We start from the raw sequence: 14,204 nt of genomic DNA, 5'->3' as shown, positions 1-14,204 counted from the left end.
TCTCCCAGTGTCTGTTGGAAAGCAGACTGAACCAAGTCTTCCTCTAGGATTTTGCCTGTTCTTAGCTTTTTTCCATTTATTTGTATTCTAAAAAACACCTTGCCGATGACAAGCATACCCATAACATGATGCAGCCACCACCATGCTTGAAAATATGAAGAGCGGTACTCAGTGATGTGTTGTGTTGGATTTTCCCTCAACATAACGCTTTGTATTCAGGACAATTATTTTTTTTTTGCAGTATATAGCCTTATTGCAAACAGGATGCATGTTTGGGATTTTTTTAAATTCTGGACAGGCTATACTTCTTTTCACTCTGTCATTTATGTTAATAAGGGTTCCCGAGTGGTACAGCGGTCTAAGACACTGCATCACAGTGATAGAGGTGTTACTACAGACCCTAGTTTGAATCCAGGCTGTATCACAACTGCCCGTAATTGGGAGTCCCATAGAGCGGCACACAATTGGCCCCACATCATCTGGGTTTGGGTTTGGCCAGGGTAGGCTGTCATTGGAAATAAGGATTTGTTCTTATATGACTTGTCTAGTTAAATAAAGGTTAAATACATGTTTTAAATAAATAGTGTTGTGGAGTAGATCCATCCTCAGTTTTCTCCTATCACAGCCATTGGGTTCATGGTGAAATCTTTGAGCGGTTTCCTTCCTCTCTGGCAACTGAGTTAGGAAGGACACCTGTATCTTTGTAGTGACTGGGTGTATTGATACACCATCCAAAGTGTAATTAATAACTGGACCAGGCTCAAATTAATATTCAATATACTTTTAGGTGCCCTTCTTTGCGAACCACTGGAAAACCTCCCTGGTCTTTGTGGTTGAATCTGTGCTTGAAATTCCCTGCTCGACTGTGGGACCTTAAATATGGTTTTTGTATGTGTGGTGTACAGAGATTGGGTAGTCATTTTAAAATCCTGTTAAACGCTGTTATGCAACTTTTTATGTGACTTGTTAAGCACATTCTTACTCCTGAACTTAGGCTTGCCATAAGAAAGGGGTTCAGTACTGCTTGACTGAAGACATTTCAGATTTCATTTTTTATGAATTTGTAAACATTTATAAAAACATAATTCCACTTTGACATGATGTGCTATTGTGTGGAGATCAGTGACACAAAATCTCAATTTAATACATTTTATTATCAGTCTTTAACACAACAAAATGTGGAAAAAGTCGTCAAGAGGTGTGAATACTTTCTGAAGGCACTTTACCGGCTTGCCCTACCTGATAATGCCAGTCCCCAGCTAGCTAATCCAGGGACATCCACGTTTCTCACATTGCTGTATGTCATATAGGTCACACTATGATGTTCAAAGCCATTCCAAGGAGTTTCGTAGCCTAGCTTCAGTTTCCACCCTGTCCATTTAGGTTTTCCGTATTGATCCGTGGTGATTAGGCAAGCCCGTGCCTCATCACAGATCGCCCATTCCCGCTGCCACACTTCCCTTCACCCAGCTGATAAGCCCCAGCTAGTTTTTCCTGACAGACCAAATTTGCATTCCTCTCTAACTCGGTGAGACTGATACATTACATTAATAGTCTCCTTTACTCGATCCCTATAATAAAAATGCCAGGAGAATACATATCTCGGTGGGCGAAACGAGGTGGCTGGAAGTGCCTTAAATGATCTATTGTCAAGCCCTTCATCTTCCAGTGCATTGCCACATGGGTGGAACTCTCCCCTCCCCTCCCGGTGTCAAATGTAGTATTTTAATTATGTTCCAGGCCTGGGCACTAGTAATGCCTCACTTCTCTGTCCATCCCGCATCAGGGCTGATGACTGATCGAGGCCACCATGTGTGCTGTGCTTTGGGCCAGACCTGAATACTCATACATTTCACCCAACGGTCCCCTCTCTGCCTTCAATTCCCACGCTTTAACACTCACTGGTTTTCTATCTCTCTGAATGTCTGAATGGAATCAACAGCATTCAGTGGATATTTTCTGCATTGATTGGGTGTAAGGGTTGATTGGGGTCGGTTGACATCAACAAAGAAATTAATTGGTTCCTACTTAATTGAAAACCAACTAATCAATGTGCATATTGATTGATCAATTTCTGCAGTATAACATCCTCAGTTGTGTGCAAAATTCGTAGTCAGTGTGTGTCTGTGTAGTGTCTAACCTACTAAATAGATCGATAGTCAACAGGGTGCACCCATTGGCATCTTAACTGGCTGTGTGAACACTCCCCTTAGCTTGCCCCGTGTCAAACTCATAGTAGAGACTCACTGGGATGTTGGAAGGATATGACACGTATCAGCCAGAGCCCTGTGTATGTGATAAGATGGTGGCGGCGTCACACCTTGTCTCCTTTGGGCCCCATTGTCATGCTGAGCCTGCTGTTATTTAGTCGGGCATGACACCAGGGCCGCGCTAGGTGAGTGAACACACATCAGTGCACACACAGCCACCTTTTCGCCTCGGAGATGCACTGGAGTGATGCTGCAAGAGATAAAGAAGCCAAGGATCCGTCTACAGCCAACCACATTCCACCCGTCTGCTCTTTGTTTACACTACATGTTTTTAAGATGGCGGCAAATGGATTCTCCTCCAGGGTCAGATTATTGCATCTATTATACTTTTTATATCAACAAGCATTGTTTTAGATTGTAGACTAATTCAATACGGGCATTAACAGGCACTAGGTCTCCCTTGGGAAAGGCTTCTTCTGACCTCAATGGGTCTTCCTGGTTAAATAAAAGTGAACTAAAACAGTATGCCTTTTGATAACACTATATTCACAAAATGGCAACAAGAGAGCACATATAATAACCAAAAGCCGAGTCGGGAGAAGAGGTGAGGACACAGTGGCAGCGTGCATTAAAGACTCAAGAAATTACAACTAAACCGCATACCTCTCCCCTCCCATCATCCTGGCTAATGTGCAAATCTCTCAGACGTAAAACAGACGAACTTGCAAGCCAATGTTAAGTGATTATCCGATTACAGAAATGCCTGCATTCTGGCCTTCACTGAGTCGTGGCTGAAAGAGCAGGACCGGGACGCTGATTTAGAAATCGACGGCTTTTGCGTGCCTGTACGTCAAGGCTGGGATGCAAAAACGATGGGCAAAGCACAAGGCGGAGGGGTCTGCCTCTACGTGCTCATACGTGAGAGTCTGTGTGACCCAGATATTGAACTTTTACTCTCACTTCAGCCCTTTTGCTTACCACAGGACTTCCCCCCCAAAATCTCTGTCACATGCATCCTAGAGCTAACGTGGACAAGACGACGGACACCATCTCCCGGACCGTGCGACAGTTACAGAGCATCTCTCCCCCATGATGCTCCGCATCTTGTTATGGGTGACAATAATCGCTGTTCGCTGAAAAAGTCTCTCACTCACATCTACTAATACGTCACTTGTCCTGCGAGACCATGGTCAAGTGTTGGATTTGCGTTGTCGGACAGTAGAGGGGGTGAAGGAATCCATCGTCTGAGGTCCAATAGGCTCGTCTGACCATAATACTGTTTACGTCATTCCCACAGACAAACCTGTCCTGAAGAGAGGCCGCGTCAAAGCGAAGGCACGTTCCGGTGTGGATGGCTGAGTCATCGAAACGTACACAGAACTGTTTTGATAAAACTGACTCGGCCATGTTTTACTAGCTCCTGCACCGACCTGGATTCATTGACTGGCACTGTGACCAGTTCTGTTTCATTCTGTGAGAATTAGGTGACACCCCCAGAAATCGTGCAAAAGATTCCCAGATAACAAACCTTGGGTAGCCAAATCACTCGAACTATAACATGAAAAATATCCCTTTTCACCAGTGTAGGGGAGCACATAAAACGAGTAAAGAGGGAGGTTAAACGGGTTAAGTTGAAGTATAAAGACAAGGTGGAGGCTGAACTGAGTAGAGGCAACTCCTGTTCTACTTGGAGGGGATGAAATCGACGGTTGAATTGCAGTTTAGCTGGGAAGCTGGGAAGATAATTAATAGACCAATGACAACTTTTACCTACGGTTTGACACCCATTTTTTTAATGATGAATTAACTGGTTTAAGGGAGTGATGAAGTTGGAGGCAGAGTGTTAAAAACTCACTGGCATATTTTCCTCCATCTTCCAGCTGTCACTGCAACAGCAAAGGATACTGTACTGAATCAAAATATAAACGTAAAGTGTTGGTCCCATGTTTCATGAGATCCCATACATTTTCCATATGCTCAAAAAAATGTATTTCTCTCAAATGTTGTGCACAAATTTGTTTACAACCCTGTTAGTGAGCTTTGTCCTTTGCCAAGATAATGTGTCCACCTGACAGGTGTGACGTATCAAGAAGCTGATTAAACAGCATGGTCATTACACAGGTTCACCTTGTGCTGGGGACAATAAAAGGCCCATCTAACATGTGCAGTTTTGTCACACAAAGATGTCTCAAGTTTTGAGGGAGCTCGGAATTGGCATGCTGAATGCAGGAATGTCCACCATAGCTGTTGCCAGAGAATGTAATATTAATTTCTGTACCATAAGCCGCTTCCAACGTTTTAGAGAATTTGGCAGTACGTCCAACCGGCCTCACCACCGCAGACCATGTTTAACCACGCCAGCCCAGGACCTTCACATCTGGCTCCTTCACCTGCGGGATCGTCTGAGACCAACCACCTGGACAGCTGATGAAACGGAGGAGTAGTTCTGTCTATAATAATGTCCTTTTGTGGGGAAAAACTCATTCTGATTGGCTGGCTCCCCAGTGGGTGGGCGTGGCTCCCAAGTGGGTGGGACTGGTAGGGGATAAGGGATAGGCCCACTGCGCCCCTGCCCAGTCATGTGAAATCATTATGATCTAATGAATTCATTTAAATTGACCGATTTCCTTATATGAACTGTAACTCAGTAAAATTGTTGAAATTGTTGCATGTAGCCCTTTCCTCGCTGACCTTGAACACCTTTGAACATATTGTTACAGGTGAGATTATGGCCAAGGTTCAGGACCAGTTAGACCCATCGCAGTTTGCTTAAAGGGTCAGGACAGGGGCGGAAGGTGCAACTATCACTATTCTTAATTATGTCCTTAATCATCTTGAGGGTAGTAAGACCCACGGCTGACTGCTATTTGTTGACTTCTCTTCAGCTTTTAATTGTATACAACCATGTCTTAGCAGAGGGCTGTTGTCCAATTCAGATCATGACTTTAACACGGTCAGCTGGTTTTAAAACCTCAAAAGGGTGAGAGTCAACAGTTCCCGACCCGGCACACTATATTCCTTCACTGGTTCACCACAAGAGTGCATCCTTTCCCATCGTGTTTGCACTGTACACTAATTAGTGTCAGAGTAATCATGAAGCTGGGCACATTATTACGTTTGCAGACAACTTGGGTTATCGTGAGTCTTTCACAAGATGAGGAGATAGGCCATGGCCCAGTGGTGGAAGAGTTCGTTGGATGGGGGTGTGGCAGCTCCTACTTAGAACTCAATGTCAAGAAAGCCAAAGGATATGACTATTGATTTCCAGCTCCCTGCCACCTATGCAGATTCTGATAGATGGTGAGCCAGTGGAGACCGTTGATCAACACAAATATCTTGGCACTTTCCTTGACAGCAAACTGAGTTTCGAGGCGAAGGCGGATGCTATCTGTGCAAAAGGGAAATCAGCGCTTGCGCTTCCTGAGGAAACCCTGCAGTTTCAGGGTGGAATAAGACGCACGAGTCATACGTAGGGGCGCAATCCATTTAAGGAACTCCGAGCATCCCTTGTTTGATGAATTTATGTTGCTTCCCTCAGCGTGCAAACACAAGCTCCCTAAGTTCAAACCGAATAGGTCTGAACTCACCTTCATGCCACCTGCTATCAGCTTTCTCAATAAGTAGAAATACTGTTAGTTGAGTACATATTGTTTTTACTACGTGCTGCAAAATGAATGGCCCACAGGGAATAATAAAGACTCCTATTCTTATGAGACAAAACTTGGATAATGGCTTGAGAGAAGTACAGGTGTCTGTGCATCGGCCATTGCTCATCTCTCTAGTTATTGAACAACACACCCAGCACCGTGTTAATTGTGACACAAATCAAGAAAGCCTGCTTTGCACTGGGACATGGGCCCACAATTCAAAACACCGGAACAGCGATGAACGCAGACATGGCTCGTAGCCAGGGAGTCATGGAAAATGTCTCCCATGCATGTGTGCCACTGGAGTGGATGTGTTCACAGTGAAGGAGCAGATGTGCTGCCACTCTCACTGGTTAGCAGATGTGGAGAAGGTGTGTCCAGCCCCTGATGAGCTACACTGGAGAGGAGGAGGAGGAAAACATCACGCAGCTCTCACAGAGGCGGACTGGCGCACGTGTGCGCACACACACACACACACACACACACACACACACACACACACACACACACACACACACACACACACAAAGGGCCAGCTGGATGGCTGGAGTGCTACAAAGAGGGAGTGAGCAATGTGGTTTGGCATGAGTAGGAGCATAATAGGATGTACCTGACTGAAAAGCAAAAGGAAACACACAACCTGAATGGTTACTTATTTTCTTGCTAGCTGGCATTGGCCATAATCAGTCAAAGCAATTCCTTGTGGCATTGTGAATGGATAAGGAAGAATTAAAAGGGGAAAATGTTGTGATGGAAAAATAGGGAGTGACAGAGCAACATTTGATTGTGTGATAAAGGAATAAGTTGGGGGTGAATTAATTAACATTCAGCCCAGCATAGCTGTCAGATGTCTCTGTGCTGTTTGCCATGGCAACAAGATTTGTATCTCCCTAAAGTCTCCTCACCAAAGAAAAGTCTTCACTTTGGCAAGGAGAATAGAATGGAATAGAACTTATTTTGACGATGTCTCAATCAGAGGAGGCTGGTGGGAGGAGCTGTAGGAGGACGGCTCATTGTAAATAAATGGAATAAATGGAACTTAGTCAAGCATGTGGTTTCCAAATGTTTGATGTGTTTGATACCGTTCCATTAATGACAGTCCAGCCATTACAATGAGCCCATCCTCCTATAGCTCCTCCCACCAGCCTCCACTGGCCTCAATATAAGTTTGTTTTTGCCATGGTTAGAAATCACATTTTCGGCAGCACAATAATAAACAGGTTATTTTCTGAGACTATGCTCTATATACACAGGTGAATTGAGAAAGCAATTCCAATGCAATGGAGCGAGCAAGCTTATATTTCCCCAATAACCCATCCCCACCAGAATGCCTGTAACACATTTTTCAACACACATTGTCTACCCACAACCCTCTTTAAAATCCAGTCCTCTCCTGGGACTTGAGACTCGTCTGCATCAAATGTTCTATTTGCCTTGCATTATATGCCTTTCGTTCCAAAACGCTATACGGTGCTTGCAAAAGTATTCAGACCCCTTTGGATTTGTTCACATTATGTTGTGTTACAAAATGGGATTAAAACGGATTAGAATTGTCATTTTTTCCGTCAACAATCTACACAGATTACTCTGTAACGTCAACGTTTTTAAGATACATTTTAAAAATCCATAACTAACATGTAGTTGTTGCATAAGTATTCAGCCCCTTTGTTTGGGCAAGCCTAAATTAGCTCAGGAGTCAAATGTGGCTTAACAAATCACATAAAACGCAATGCCATTGTACAGGAGTGGGATACCATTCCACAGGCCAAAATCAACAGCTTTGATCAGCTCTTATGTGGAGATGTCACACTGCATGAGGTGTGTCGGTCACACCTGATATTGACTAGTTTTCTGATCCACGCCCCGTACCTTTTTGTAAGGTATCTGTGACCAACAGATGCCTCCTCTGTGTGAAATCATAGGGGTTGACATGATTTTGGAATGACTAACCTTTTTTTCTGTCCCCCATACATACTGTACAACATCTGTAAGGTCCCTTGGTCAAGTATTGAATTTGAAGCACAGATTCAACCACGAAGACCATGGAGCTTTTCGAGAGCCTCACAAAGAAGGGCAGTGGTTGGTAAATGGGTAAAAATATCTCCTTAAGAATATCTCTTGAAGAATGGTCAAGTTAAAAGCTGTGCAGCTGTAAACCACCCAGACAAATCAAAGATACAGTCGTCCTTCGGAACTGAGATATAGGGACTGGAATGAAACTGCACAGGAATGTCACCATGAGGCCAAGCTACACAGTTCAATGGCTGTGGGTGGATCCACAATATTGTAGTGACTCCATCTGCAAATATTTGGCCGTTTTTTCCTGGATGAAAAGAAATGGGCCGACAGGCAAAATCCTAGAGGAAAACCTGCTTCAGTCTGTTTTACACCAGAGACTGGGAAAACAATTCCCCTTTCAGCAGGACAATAACCTACAACACAAGGCCAAATCTACTCTGGAGTAGCCAGAAGACAGTGAATGTTCCTGTGTGGCAAAGTTACAGTTTTGACTTAAATCTGCTTGAAAACCTACGGAAAGACTTGAAAATGGCTGTCTACCCCTTATCCCCAACATCTCGACTGAGCTTAAAAAATAAAATAATAGGCAAATATTCCACAATCCAGGTGTGCAAAGCTCTTATGGACCTACCCAAGACTCGCACCTGTAATCAATGGCAAAGATGTTTTGACTCAGGGAGCTGAATACTTATGCAACAACTATATTTTAGTTATTAAATTCTTTATTAATATATTTTTTTTACATTTCCTTCCGCTTTGACATTACAGAGAATTGTGTAGATTGTTGACAAATAAAATTGATTTGAATCCCACTCAGTACCAACATAAAATGTGAAATGTGAAATCAAACGGGTCTGAATACTTTTGAAAGATACTCTATATACAGAACCAATCAAAAGTTTGGACACACCTACTCATTCAAGGGTTTTTATTTTTTGCTATTTTCTACATTGTAGAATAATAGTGGACTTAGAAACTATGAAATAACACATATGGAATCATGTAGTAACCAACAAAGTGTTAAACAACTCAAAATATATTTAATATTTGAGATTCTTCAAAATAGCCAACCTTTTCCTTGATGACTGATTTGCACACTCTTGGCATTCTCTCAACCAGCTTCACTTGGAATGTTTTTCCTACAGTCTTGAAGGAGTTTCAACATATGCTGAGCACTTATTGGCTGATTTCCTTCGCTTTTCCTTCACTCATCCCAAACCATCTCAGTTGGGTTGAGGTCGGTGATTGTGGAGGCCAGGTCATCTGACGCAGCTCTACATCACTCTCCTTCTTGGTCAAATAGCCCTTACACAGCCTGGGTCATTGTCCTGTTGAAAAACAAATCATAGTCCCACTAAGCTCAAACCAAATGGGATTTTGTTTCACTGCAGAATGCTGTGGTGGCCATGCAGGTTAAGTATGCCTTGATTTCTAAATAAATCACAGACAGTGTCACCAGCAAATCATCCTCACACTATCACACCTCCTCCTCCATGCTTCACGGTGGGAACCACACATACGGAGATCATCCATTCACCTACTCTGCGTCTCACAAAGACACTGCAGTTGGAACCAAAAATCTCAAATTTGGACTCATCAGACCAAGGACAGATTTCCACCGGTCTAATGTCCATTGTTCATGTTTCTTGGCCCAAACAAGTCTCTTGTTCTTATTGGTGTCCTTTATTAGAGGTCTCTTTGTCACGGGATACTAGGAGTGGTGGGTTGGAATCAGGCGCAGAAAGCAGGGTTCAGTATATCGTAAATTTATTCTCCGGCGAACAAAACGGTCACGCCAACATACAGGGCGCATATAATAGACCAGCCCAAAACACAGGACCAAATAGACCGGAGAATACACATATGAAAACCACCATTCAACAGAGTAACAAAAAACAATCCTGCACAAAACAAGGGTGGGACAACCTACTATATATAAGGACGCTAATTAAACAAAAATACACACAGGTGAAACTAATAAGACTAAACCAACAGACAAACGAAAAAGGGATCGGTAGCGGCTAGTAGGACGGTGACGACGACCGCCGAGCACCGCCCGAACAGGCAAGGGAGCCAACTTCGGCGGAAGTCGAGACACTCTTTGAGGCAATTCGACCATGAAGGCCTGATTCACACAGTCTCCTCTGAACAGTTGAGACGTGTCTGGTACTTGAACTCTGTGAAGCATTTTAAATCAGTTTTACCAAATTTCTATCAACATGTTAAATGTGCAACCAGAGGGAAAAAAATTCTAGATCACCTGTACTCCACACACAGAGACACGTACAAAGCTCTCCCTCGCCCTCCATTTGGTAAATCTGACCACAACTCTATCCTCCTGACTCCTGCTTACAAGTAAAAATTGATGCAGGAAGCACCAGTGACTTGGTCTATAAAAAAGTGGTAAGATGAAGCAGATGCTAAACTACAGGACTGTTTTGCTATCACAGACTGGAACATGTTCCGGGATTCTTCCGATGGCATTGAGGAGTACACTACATCAGTCTTTATCAATAAGTGCATCAAGGACATCGTCCCCACAGTAACTGTACGTACATACCCCAACCAGAAGCCATGGATTATAGGCAACATTTGCACTGCGCTAAAGGGCAGAGCTGCCACTTTCAAGGTGCGGGACTCTTGGAAGCTTACAAGAAATCCTGATATGCCCTGCGACGAACCATCAAACAGGCAAAGCGTGAATACAGGGCTAAGATTGAATCATACTACACCGGCTCCGACGCTCGTCTTATGTGGCAGGGCTTGCAAACTATTACAGACTACAAAGGGAAGCACAGCTGCGAGCTGCCCAGTGACACGAGTCTACCAGACGAGCTAAATCACTTCTACGCTCGCTTCGATGCAAGCAACACTGAGGCATGCATGAGAGCATCAGCTGTTCCAGACGACTGTGTGATCATGCTCTCCGTAGCCGACGTGAGTAAGACCTTTAAACAGGTCAACATACACAAGGCTGCGGGGCCAGATGGATTACCAGGACGTATGCGCCGGGCATGTGCTGACCAACTGGCAGGTGTCTTCACTGACATTTTCAACATGTCCCTGACTGAGTCTGTAATACAAACATGTTCCAAGCAGACTACCATAGTCCCTGTGCCCGAGAACACAAAGGAAACCTGCCTAAATGACTACAGACCCGTAGCACTCACGTCTATAGCCATGAAGTGCTTTGAAAGGCTAGTAATGGCTCACATCAACACCATTATCCCAGAAACCCTAGACCCACTCCAATTTGCATACCGCCCAAACAGATCCACAGATTATGCAATCTGTACTGTACTCCACACTGCCCTTTCCCACCTGGACAAAAGGAACACTTATGTGAGAATGCTATTCATTGACTACAGCTCAGTGTTCAACGCCATAGTGCCCTCAATGCTCATCACTAAGCTAAGGATCCTGGGACTAAACACCTCCCACTGCAACTGGATCCTGGACTTCCTGACGGGCCGCCCCCAGGTGGTGAGGGTAGGTAGCAACACATCTGCCACGCGATCCTCAACACTGGAGCCCCCAAGGGATGTGTGCTCAGTCCCCTCCTGTACTCCCTGTTCACCCACGACTGCATGGCCAGGCATGACTCCAACACCATCATTAAGTTTGCAGATGACACAACTGATCACCAACAACGACGAGACAGCCTATAGGAAGGAGGTAAGAGACCTGGCCAGGTGGTGCCAGAATAACAACCTATCCATCAACGTAACCAAGACTAGGGAGATGATTGTGGACTACAGGAAAAGAAGGACCGAGTATACCCCCATTCTAATCAACGGGGCTGTAGTGGAGCAGGTTGAGAGCTTCAAGTTCCTTGGTGTCCACATCACCAACAAGGGCACGACAAAGCCTATTCCCCCTCAGGAAACTAAAAAGATTTGGCATGGGTCCTGATATCCTCAAAAGGTTCCACGGCTGCAACATCGAGAGCATCACTGCCTGGTCCGGCAATTGCTCAGCCTCCGAGGCACTACAGAGGGTAGTGCGTATGGCCCAGTACATCACTGGGGCTAAGCTGCCTGCCATCCAGGACCTCTGCACCAGGCGGTGTCAGAGGAAGGCCCTAAAAATTGTCAAAGACCCCAGCCACCCCAGTCATAGACTGTTCTCTCTACTACCGCATGGCAAGCGGTACCGGAGTGTCTAGGACAAAGTCTAGGACAAAAAGGCTTCTCAACAGTTTGTACCCCCAAGCCATAAGACTCCTGAACAAGTAATCAAATGGCTACCCAGACTATTTGCACTGTGTGCCCCCCCAACCACTCGTTTAAGCTGCTGCAACTCTCTGTTTATCATATATGCACAGTCACTTTAACTACACATTCATGTACATATGTACATACTACCTCAATAGGCCCGACCAACCAGTGCTCCCGCACATTGGCTAACCGGGCTGTCTGCGTTGTGTTGTTACACTACTGCTACTCTCTGTTCATCATATACTGTATGCATAGTCACTTTAACCATATCTACATGTACATACTACCTCAATAAGCCTGACTAACCGGTGTTTGCTACTGTATATAGCCTCGCTACTGTTTTTCACTGTCTTTTTACTGTTGTTTTTATTTCTGTACTAACCTATTGTTCACCTAATACCTTTTTTTCACTATTGGATAGAGCCTGTAAGTAAGCATTTCACTGTAGGGTCTACTACACCTGTTGTATTCGGCGCACGTGACAAATAAACTTTGATTTGATTTGATTTATTTGGGCTGCAATTTCTGAGGCTGGTAACTCTAATGAACTTATCCTCTGCAGCAGAGGTAACGCTAGGTCTTCCTTTCTTGTGACGGTCCTCATGAGATCCAGTTTCATCATAACGCTTGATGATTTTTGTGACTGCACTTGACGAAACTTGCCAAGTTCTTGAAATTGTCCACATTGACTGACCTTAATGTCTTAAAGTAATGATGGACTGTCATTTCTCTTTGCTTATTTGAGCTGTTCATAATATGCCATAATATGGACATAATAGCCCAAATAAGACTATCTTCTGTATATCACTCCTACCTTGTCACAACACAACCGATTGGCTCAAACGCATAAAGAAGGAAAGATTTTCTACAAATGAACTTTTAAGAAGGCACACCTGTGAATTGAAATGCCTTCCAGGTGACTGACTACCTGGACAGAGAATGCCAAGAGTGTGCACAGCTTTCATCAAGGCAAAGGGTGTCTACTTCGAAGAATCTCAAATATAAATTATATTTGGATTAGTTTAACACTTTTTTGGTTACTACATGATTCCATATGTGTGATTTAATAGTTTTTATGTCTACACTATTATTCAACAATGTAGAAAATAGTAAAAATAAAGAAAAATCCTTGAATGAGTAGGTGTGTCCAAACATCTGGCACTGTACATGTATTTGTTTAAAATCACTTGATGGTTTAATTTCAGAGAGACAAATATTTTTATTTTTCATTTCTGAATGCTATATGTGTGCCTCACTCTCAGAGAAATAAGTAGCACTTTTAGGTTTTACACAGTCGAATGTCGTCGAAAGTAACAAATAACTACATTTTTAATAAAGAACTGTGCAAATGATACATTTGAAACATTTCCATTTGGCATTTTAGTCATTCAGCAGATGCTCATATGCAGAGCGACATACAGTAAGTGCATTCATCTTAAAATAGCTACGTTAGGTGAGGAAACCACATATCACAGTCAAATATACAGGATATGAACATTCCATTCCAGCTAAACGATGGATATTAAAAACATTGGTGGATATAGCTTTTTGGAAATTAACTCTTCAAATATTAGATCAGAAATATCACCCACACAAAGGTCAAATGTATTGCCCTGTTCCGCAGTCGAAAACATGGCATCTTGCATGCAATGAATTACAGAAGCGCGTATCTTGGCAATCAATTAGTGAAGCACGATGAGAGACGGTGCATTGGCATTTAGCAATTTAAGACAAAATAACTGAAGCAGAATTTTGTACGGTGTTGTTTTGTAGTTATTAGGGTCTTCCTAAGAAGATTCCCTGACATTTCCATTGTCATTACAGACAAATACAATTGACAGATTATTAAAGTGACATTCTCACTCACCATATAACAATTAGTCCATCCTTGTCAGCCCTGTAGGCATTCATTGGCTAATGTATGCACTTTATTGCTTATTTCCACACACTGTATTTCCAGCATTAGGCAGAAAGAGATTGAGTAATTCATTATCACCAGCAACAAATACATAAGTAAACTACAAGGAAGTTGCTCGTCACCGGACAACATGGAGGACACCATTTGGGTTCTTTGTTGCATGTGAATCACTATTTCCTGAATTACGACTCTC

Source organism: Oncorhynchus mykiss, chromosome 31, assembly GCF_013265735.2.
Source record: "Oncorhynchus mykiss isolate Arlee chromosome 31, USDA_OmykA_1.1, whole genome shotgun sequence".
Taxonomy (NCBI): Eukaryota; Metazoa; Chordata; class Actinopteri; order Salmoniformes; family Salmonidae; genus Oncorhynchus; species Oncorhynchus mykiss.
This window is presented reverse-complemented; position numbering follows the sequence as displayed.